This window comes from Garra rufa, unplaced genomic scaffold (genome assembly GCF_049309525.1).
Source record: "Garra rufa unplaced genomic scaffold, GarRuf1.0 hap1_unplaced_003, whole genome shotgun sequence".
Lineage (NCBI taxonomy): Eukaryota > Metazoa > Chordata > Actinopteri > Cypriniformes > Cyprinidae > Garra > Garra rufa.
In genome coordinates, this window is record NW_027394278.1 from 7,836,892 (window position 1) to 7,847,527 (window position 10,636).

General features: G+C 36.7%; 1 long non-coding RNA gene across 1 annotated transcript; it reads right to left on the minus strand.

Moving 5' to 3' along the window:
* Positions 1-6,910: 6,910 nt before the first annotated feature.
* Positions 6,911-10,418, minus strand: LOC141309795 (uncharacterized). The gene is made up of 3 exons (XR_012347342.1): positions 10,319-10,418; positions 9,923-10,005; positions 6,911-8,204 (listed from the first exon to the last, which is right to left on the minus strand). It is a non-coding gene; the product is annotated as an uncharacterized lncRNA (long non-coding RNA).
* Between the last annotated feature and the right edge of the window lie 218 nt (positions 10,419-10,636).

The window sequence follows — 10,636 nt, forward strand, 5'->3', positions numbered from 1 at the left end:
AAGGATTCCTCTCAGTACAGGGTACTTTCGTCGGTGCACAATAGGGAGTCAGTAGTTTAAAAGCTTACTTCACAGCGATGCTGCATACTTCCAGGCCTCAGGCAGAGAAGAGGTTAATTGTATTTCATCAGTATTGTTGTATACTCACAAGGCTCAGGCAGACGAGAGGTTAATAATATTTCTTCCAGCGTAGCTGTGGACTTACAGGGCTCAGGCAGAGAAGAGGTTAATATTATTTCACCAGCGTAGCTGTATACTCACAAGGCTCAGGCAGTGAAGAGGTTAATAGTATTTCTTTCCATAAACGTGTAAGCAGGGGTTGGGCCACTTCTCAGCAAAGACACACCACACTCGTGTTCACTTCAAATCCACAGCAATGAATCCATGTATATCAATGAGACAAAAACACTGCAATTCACTCACACAATAGGGCTGATCCGAGCCTCAATCCATCCGTTCCATTCACGTCGGGGATATTCAGTTCTCGATTCCTCTTCAGCACACTCTGAAACACATAGCTTCCCCACCAGTAAGATCTACATTCACTGTATCTTCTTCAAGCTTTCTGAATGTTGGAAAGATGGAATCCATTCACTTAACTTTCTCTCTCTCTTCCCAGCCGAGATCCAATCAATAAGTTCATCCAGTAGACGTTGATGGACGATTTCCACTACCGACAAATTTCCACAAACAAACTTGTCTCTGGAGCTGCCCTGGCACAACCAACTTCTCTCCCCGAAAGCAAACCCTCCCCCCAGGAAAACACCCGTCAGGAAACTCTCCCAGAAAACTCTCCCCAAGAACTCTCCCCGAAAAACTCCCCAAGAACTCTCCCCGAAAAACTCTCCAAGAACTCTCCCCGAAAAACTCTCCAAGAACTCCCCCCGAAAAACTCTCCCCAAGAACTCTGCAGAGGCTTCTCTGAATGGTCCTTTTATGTGTGTCTCATGAAGCACACACACCTGCCGTGTGTTAGCGCTAATCAGGCCGGCCAATGTTTCTCCCACAACCGGAGTTAGAGTGAGATGTGTCGCACCCAAATCATTCCCTCTGGAAACTCGTACCTCGTCAGTTAAAAAAAAGGTTCCGCTCACTGAGCGTTTTTGTCACCCGTGACATCATCTTTTGTCTTTTAATGGCTGTTGATGTTTCTGCCTCATTTCTTTAATTGGTGTCTTTGTTTCTGATCAATATCTGAGTTAAATATGAATACAGAGGCTGAAGGTGAGACTTTTCCTGATCTCTGTGATAATGAGTCTATAGTTCTGCTGATTGGATTAGAGTCGCTGAAAATCTGGGCAAATTCCTGTAACTGCTTACATCCTTTGAATATTTTATCTTCTAATGACGATCCTGAAATCTGAATAAAACTACAGTGATTGAGTGTTTAGTCAGTCTGGATGACTGCAGCGTCACACAGTAACATCTCAATAAAGATCTGATGAAGATTCACTCAGTCTCCTGATCTTCTCTTCTGAGTTTACTACAGCTCTAACTGGATGTTGCAGGTATTTTGGTTTCAAAACTTTTAACTTCACTAAAATCATAACTCTAATATAACATGAATGCACTTCTAAAGATTGAGTTTGTAAAGCAGGTATTGTATCTTGTATTTATTAACTGAACTGTTCACTGTTAAAAGGGAAGATGAGGAGTAACAACTGAATATGTTGACATGGTTTTTGCCAATTAAAGATGCAGAAAAGGTCATAATCAAGTTTAATAAAGGAATGGCAGAGAGGATGGGAAAAGGAAATCAAGACACATTTTTCTGTTCAATCTAAAGTTAGAAACAAATGTTTTTTACTTGTCCATCCTGTAGGGATTCAGTTAAACTGTAGAGTTTGGGGCATTGTGGGTTTAATACTTTTTCGTATATAGTAGGAAAGCATATTTTTCTCTTTTTTTTCTCCTTTAATATTCACTCACAAAGACTGTTGATGCTGATCAAATACCATGATGTGAGTCTTAATTTGAAGTCATTTTCATTTATTTGTGCAGATCGGCTTTTTTTAAAGAAAATAAAAAATAGCGCACATTGTAGACACACAAAGTCATTCCCCATAATATTTTCCCTCCTTTCAGCGCTTCTCACTCCAGTCCAGCGGGTGGCACTAACACACATACACTTCTGTTTGACAAACACCATTAAACCTAAGAAGAAAAAGATTAGTTTCACTGCTCTCTGTTGTTTTGTTGTGATTCTGTTTTAGTTCAGCCTGTGAGAAATGAAGTTTCTGTAAACAGAAAAAAAAAAACAGTTTTTGAATCCAGTCAGTAAATACCTGTAATATCCTCATCTTCACAGCTGTGACTAGGTTTGGAAGCGAGCAGGAATATCTGGAGAAGTATCTGCTGATCTGAGATCTGCTGCTGTGAAGATGGAGTTTGTTAAAGTGGAGAGTGAGGAGAACATGAGTGAACTAGAAACCTGGAGAATAAAACAAGAGGAACCAGAACTTTTGAGAATAAAACTGGAGGAACCAGAACCTTTGAGAATAAAACAAGAGGAACCAGAACTTTTGAGAATAAAACAAGAGAAACCAGAACTTTTGAGAATAAAACAAGAGGAACAAGGAGGTTGGTGTTTAATCTTCATTCATCTTTAATGACTGTTTGTGGTACATTATTTCAAAGTTTTATTAATACTGAGTTTCAAGCTGCTTTAGATTTAGTAAATTGTAATAGAAACAATATTTAAAGCAGATCAGTCTGTTAAAGTATAGATGGGGCAGCAAAAGCACTTCCAGATCTAGTAAGAAACATTTAAATTCTGCATAGGGATGCATCGATATGTATCGACCGATCACCTGCGCGTTTTGTCAGTAAAGCCGGTTCTGTACTACACACAGCCGTTGTTTACCGACGAGCTGCGCAAATCAATGTTCATTATCAGCGTGTATTATCTGTAGAATATACGGCTCAACGTGAAATCACGCACCTGATGGCATTTACTGCTGATTACAGAACCGGCTTTACTGACAAAACGCGCAAGTGATCGGTCGATACATATCGGTGCATCCCTAATTCTGCACAGAATTTTTGGTAACATTTTCTATGAAGCCCCTATTTATAATACATTATAAAGTATTTCTAAGGCATTGTAATGAATGCATCATAAAAAATAAAAAAATAAATAAATCTTATAATATGTTCTCAAATAATCATAACAATTACAATATACTAAAGTACTTGAGTATTTGGGGTTCTAACTTTTAAGATTATGATTATTTATTAGACACAATGGGCGGCTAATTAAATCTACGCAATTTTTAATGGACTATATCCTATTACAATTTTTTTTTTTTTTTTACATTATATTTCATTTTATTATGATAGGCCCCCTGGTCTACTGACTAGAAGCAACTTTCCAACTACACTAACACTCCTTTATTAATAGTATTATTCAACTTAGGTTAAGGTTTGGCTAGGTAGAAGGTTCACAAACTTGCAAAGTTACATATCAGTTTTGTCTTTTGGGGAACCATTAAAATACAGTGTTAGAATATATTTAGCATACTACTAATAATAATTATTGCTAGCTGTCATGCAGTTGAATAGTTACTTATCAAAAGCTGTCTAAAGGGTACCATCAAAATAATCTAACTAATAATACAAACGTGTCATGTTATCCATTCATCTGATACATTAACTTTTGGCTCTTTGATAGATATAATTATTGTTATTATTATTAATACTTATAAGTGCTCTTTTTATGCTTCCAGTAAAGTGACATGCGTAACGTGGTAATCAGTCCCTCCAGAAATTCGCGATGTTGCGATCGCGCCAATTCACGCAAATTCAGCCGATCCCCGCGATTTATTTGCGGCCTTGCAATTTCATCCAATCACCGCGACTTTACCGCAAATTACCTGCAAATATCACTGCGAAAGACCCCGCAAAGCAATTCAGGGCTCGAAATTACCACCATTTTTACCCCCTTTAAAGGAACACTCCACTTTTTTTGGAAATAGGCTCATTCTCCAACTCCCCCCGAGTTAATAAGTTGAGTTTTACCGTTTTGAAATCCATTCAGCCGTTCTCCTGTTCTGGCGATATCACTTTTAGCATAGCTTAGCATAGATCATTGAATCCTATTAGACCAGTAGCATCACGTTCAAAAATGACCAACGAGTTTCGATATTTGTCCTATTTAAAACTTGACTCTTCAGTAGTTATATCGCGTACTAAGACCAGCGGAAATGTAAAGATACGGTTTTCTAGGCCGATAAGATTAGGAACTACACTCCCATTCCGGCGTAATAGTCAAGGAAGTTTGCTGCCGTAACATGGCCGAAGCAGGCGCAGTAATACCACACAGCACATGTGCAAATGTTTACTTCCGTCAACATATCCAACGTGCATGCACAGCACAGACAGCGTTCCTCGCCATGGAGACATTTGTGAGAGACGATTTAGAAGATATTTACTTTGGTGCAGATCCTAAACCGTATCAATTTGAACCAGAATTCACTGAAGCTAAGGTTTTGGTACGCGAAAGACAAGAAAGTGTGTCTGAACTGCCTGGGACAGAAGGGATGAGGAGAGCAGATTCGCGCTGGTGGGGCTTGCCAACCCATGCCAACTAAAAGTGAGTGCCTGTGTTGTCGCGAGTGGGACCAGGTATTGCCATCGATGGCAAGGGTGGATCTACCTGATGAGGAAGTGTCAGGTCGCAACATCCGAGGACTTGCATTCACTGCAATAGTCGATTTTTTTTTCCGGTTTGACAAAATAAACTAGAAAAAACGTCACACGCCGAGTGGACCTAATGGCCAGCTGTCGCAAGAGTAAGTTATTCCTGCTACATTATATAATATAAAGATTTTAAATGCATACTGTCAGTTTGCATTTTCAGGCTTACATTCATGATGTACACTTTTACTCAAAACTCACTTTAAAACACCACCGACTGTTCGCAATAACTTTCTTTTGCAATCACACATGGAATTTGGTCATAGCAAATACTAAGCCAACTGTTCGCCCAAACCTAGTCGTCAGGGGTTGCATTTCACAGGTAACGTTAGCAATTAATCATGTTTCACTTACAGCCGTGGGCGATGCTCCTTGTTGTCCTGTCTGTAACGTTAGTTTGAAGATTGTTGGGATCGCCGTGTCCTTTAGACGCCGTGCTGTAGTACCAGTAAAACTATCCAAATAGTCATCTGGTTCAAAATCCTCGGAGCAAACACGCCATTTCTTGATCGTTTCTAACGGTGTTTTGAGATCTATGTTCAGAGCAGCCAGCCATTGATTCATTAGTCGAAATTGCTTTTTTTTTCGTGGGAATTCTATGAAAGATGGTAGTAGATTACGTCTTCGACTTACTATCACAGCCCCTTACAATGCACATAACCATAGCTAATCACACACAGGTAAATCCAGCCACTAACAATTTACCAGCTGCAACTCTGACAGCTGCAACAACCGGAATTACACAAACTTAGCACCGGTCACATTGGAAGTTACCTAGCTGGGATCTAATTTCAGGCGCTGTGTGATATTAATGCACCTGCTTCGGCCATGTTACGGCAGCAAACTTCCTTGACTATTACGCCGGAATGGGAGTGTAGTTCCTAATCTTATCAGCCTAGAAAACCCCTGCTTTACATTTCCGCTGGTCTTAGTACACGATATAACTACAGAAGAGTCAAGTTTTAAATAGGACAAATATCGAAACTCGTTGGTCATTTTTGAACGCGATGCTACTGGTCTAATAGGATTCAATGATTTATGCTAAGCTATGCTAAAAGTGATATCGCCAGAACAAGAGAACGGCTGAATGGATTTCAAAACGGTAAAAATCAACTTATTAACTCGGGGGGAGCTGGAGAATGAGCCTATTTCCAAAAAAAGTGGAGTGTTCCTTTAATGCCTAAATGCATCTTCATGAATTAGGCATAATCAAAGATTTTTGTTTTTGATTTGAATTATTTAAATTATTAATTTACAGATCCGGATGATATATTGCTCTAACCTTTATGAGCAGAAATGAAGTTTCACATCACACCGGCACTTCCATGTCCTGCAAAGCCAGCTTCAGCATTCACTCTCTGCACAAACGACTGGATATGCGCCTAATATAGCACACAGTTAGGTTAAACGATTAAACTAATATTGTGATATACTTGTGATATACTAAAATTAATTGAAATCGTGATTACTTGAGACGGCTAAATTAATCTGCCGCTTGGTCGTTACTTTAAAAAACAAAAACTTGAATTCAACAAGTAAAAAGTGTTCCAAATATATTTCTAAATTTACTTTATAAACTAAATAAACGAAAATAAATGTAATCACTTTGCTATTAAAAACAGCAGCTGTGTAATAGGAAAGAGAAAAAAAGTCCAGCCGGCCTCGGGACAGTAATTCTGATGATCTGTCGGACAAGGTCCAGGCGAGGTTGTACACATTTTTGCAACGAATGTTTGTTTAATAGCCTATAATTAATAGCCTAGGCTATTATTTATTTGATTTATTTTAGCGTTTTGTAGGCTGCATTGTTCACTGACGGAAGTGTTCAAATAAACACACGTTTGTTAATAATGTTTGAGACTCATTTATTTTGGGTTTCAAAATAATATATGCATTTTATATATAGACATACACAAACCCAGATAGCACACATACGTTGGGCCGACGTCGTCCCGACTTACAAAATTCCATCGGCGCGATGTCGCTCCGAGGTCGTTTGCTAATCGGCAAGACGTCGCCGCGATGTCGGCATTTGATCGCAAATGCTCTCCGGCCGACATTCGGCCGATGCAGCTTTAAATCCCGGCTGCTCGGCGTGGGCGCGGTTCACCGGCGTTTCGCTCATTCCTATTCTCACGTACCACCCGCGGCAGGAGCCGCTGGTTTATAATAAAACAATAGACACGACACCACTCTCAATAACGGTTGCTTGTTTATTAACATTTTCAAGGCAGACATTAAACATACAAATACATTTACATTTATCAGATATATTTGTATCAAACGTGACATACAAATGAGAATCATTCACTCTTTCAAAGATTAACCACAGCATTTGCAGTAAAACCATAGTAAAAACTAAATAAATATTTTTACTACAATAACCGTTTAACAATGACTGTTGCATTAAAACCACAGTAAGTACAAAACTAACCATTACTATAGTATTTGCAGTAAAACCATAGCAACCACATTTATTATGATTTTAAAAAACTATGGTTACTACAGTCATGCTTACCACAGTTTTACTTTAGTATTACTACAATTCAATTATAGTAGAACCATGGCATCAAAACCTTATGAACCAAAAAAAAAAAAAAACTTGTTTACTACACTTATAGTTGCTACAGTTTTGCTATTGAAAAACCATGGTTAACTGCTCTATAATTATATACACACTTCATAATACTTATCATTTCAAAGTAGGTTTACAGAAAATGCATTTTTTTTCAAGGTTACAATGTAAAAAAAAAAAAAAAAAACTTTAATCAGCCAGAGGTGACTGAGACTTACTGGGAAAGATCTTTTAGCAACAAAGAAATGTCCATATGACAGCAGCTCAAAGATAAAGGTAATAATCTATTTTCATTGCCACATCAGAATCTAATCTATCTTCATGGCAAAAACCAATGTACAATATTACAAGAGCTACATGAACACAAAATAAAAACTGAGCAAACACTACAGCATGTTTTAAGTTATATGATACAAATTTTAAAATCTTTTATGATAAAACATTACTAAAGTCTCCAGTGAAGTGTTCAGTTAAACACAATCATTTAACATTATTAAAGGGTAAGTTCAACAATGTTCAATCCACTTTGTATGTTACAAAGTTGTTAATATATGTAAAAGATTTCTCTGAGATCCCCAGTTTATTTATGAGCAAAACTCTGCTGCATGACGGAAAACGCAGTATTTTGTCATTTTGTTGATGCAAAAAGTGTTTTTGTCAAAATTCATCATTTCATTATGAGTCATCCTGCAGAGTGTTGCTTATAAGTAAAAAGGGATTTATAGGTAAACAGATTTACAGATATTAGAAACACTGCAATAATACAAAGCGGCTTGAAAATGTATACCCTTAAAGGCAATATAAGGATAATATTTCACAGTTTTGTATGTCCATGTACAGCTGGCATCATCTGAAGACTTGAGTGTTGCCGTCTTCTGAAGTCTTCACAAGTAAGGCTGGATTCGATCTTGAACTGGCGTAACCTCTGGTTAACCTTGGGATGGGCATCCAGAGAAAGAAACAGGAAAGCAAAAGGAGAAAGATTAGCATAGCAGCTTTTCATATTATTTCAGACAAAGGATGATTTATTTAAATTACATATAATTGTAGTGCAATGTTTTGAGATGTGTTATGTGAATGCTTGGCTAAAAATGTGTATTTTTATTTAATTTAAACAAAAAGATTGTACCTGACCCCTGGACATTATCAGGAAGACTATTTTAAAGTTAAGGAATAAAATACAAAAAATGTGCTTATATACTTTAGTGGACTTTGATACATTCTCACTATTATCAATAGTCCAGAGTTTTGTAACCTCATTAGAGGCCAAGTACTATCGCTGCTGTTGCCCGTATTTGTGTTTATTGTGATCTGGTTTAATCACAATAAGAATTTTTATAGAACCCTTGGTAAATATATTATTTGCCCTCAGTATTCAGGGAACAGACACGGAATGGACTACATATGCCACAGTATAATTTTAAGGGTTAGTTCACCAAAATATGAAAATTCTGTCATTAATTCCTCACTCTCATGTCATTCTAAAACTGTTAGACCTTTGTTCATCTTAAAACCACCAATTAAGATGTTTTGGATGAAATCTGAGAGCTTTCTGACCCTGCATATACAGCAAGGGCCCTGACACGGTCAAGACACAGAAGGGTAGTAAAAGCATTATTAAAATAGTCCATGTGACATCAGCGATTCAACCTTCATTTTATGATGCTACGAGAGTACCAATTTAGTTTCTTTTGTGCACAAAATTACTCTCAGAGTTTCATAAAACTACAGTTGAACCACAGATGTCACATGGACAATGTCAACAATGTCATTACTACCCGTCTCTGTCTTGGTGGTACCCTTGCTGTCTATGCAGGGTCAGAAAGCTCTTGGATTTTATCAAAAATATCTTAAATTGTGTTCAGAAGATGAAAGGAGGTCTTACGGGTTTGGAACAACATTAGCGTGAGTAATTAATGACAGAATGTTCAATTTTATGTGAACTAGCCCTGTAAGTGGGAGGTACATCATAACTGTAATGTGCACTTCCTTTCAAAAGTTTACGTCTTTGAAATAAGACACTTCTGCTCACCAAGGCTGCATTTATTTGATCAAAAATGAAGTAAAAACAATAATATTGTAAAATATTATTACAAATTAACAGATTTTTGTGAATATATTGTGAACTTAATTTCTTTTTATCAAAGCTGCATTTTCAGCATCTTTACTCCAGTCTTCAGTGTGACATGATCCTTTCAGAAATCATTCTAATATGGCGATTTGCTACTGAAAAAAAAAAAAAAACATTTTTAATTTATAATTATCAATGTCTTATCATTATCAACTATCAAAAGTTAAAGGAAACATTTCTGTTTAAAATAAATGCTGTAAAAAAAAAAAAAAAAAAAAACTTTTTTTATTCATCAAAATATCCTCCTGCTTTAACTCAAACACATGATTAATGATTTCTGAAGGATCATGTGACCCTGAAGACTGGAGTAAAGATACTGAAAATGTAGCTTTGCATCACAGAAATAAATTAGTTCTCTAACTATATTAAAATAGAGAACAATCATTTTAAATTATATTAATTTTACAATATTACTGCTTAACTGTATTATTTATCAAAATACACAAAGCTGTGGTGGGCAGAAGAGACTTTACCATACCAAAACTTACGAAACAGTAGTGTATGTTTGATATTTTACTTACTAGATCATTGGTTTACAGTACTTTGGAGAAGAAGGTTCACTCTGAGTCTGCTGATGTGCCACAGGCCATCATCATGGAAGAATCTAGGAACAAAACATGCAGTTTGTCACAGAGACCACAATGTTTAGTATGCAGTTGCTGGTTTATTAGAAGGTTAAACAAGTTAAAGTACAGGTACACTGCAGAAAAAAGAATACATAATATACTACAATTATATAACAGAATATGTTTTTAGTGTTAAGTAGTTACATTTGGCTGTGAAAAGCTTCTTAAAATTACTATAATAAATAAATATTTAATTTAGCAAAATAAATTAACAGACACATGGTTATATAGGTTAAATATATTGTGTGAAAAATGCATATTAAGTTATTTTTATGAGCTTCTTCGGTTCACCTTTATTTCCTGCTTCTGTCAGCAGCTCTATTCAGACATTTTGAAACCTTGGAGCTTCCCTTCTGTTGTGGAGGCTTTATTTCTGTCCTCCTGAAAGAACATATTTTGTCAGTATGTGTTTACCTTACAAGATCAAGAAGCATTTTCACTTGTTTTCAGCCATTTAGGTTCAATAAATGAGCCTACTTCCAATAATCCACAGACAATCTGTCAGCAAAAAAAAAAAAATAAAAAAAATAAAAGTTTCATAAACAAGAGCTCAATCTCTAGAGTTAGCATACCTCATCTGTGAGATGCTAACGAACTTTTTCGAAGACA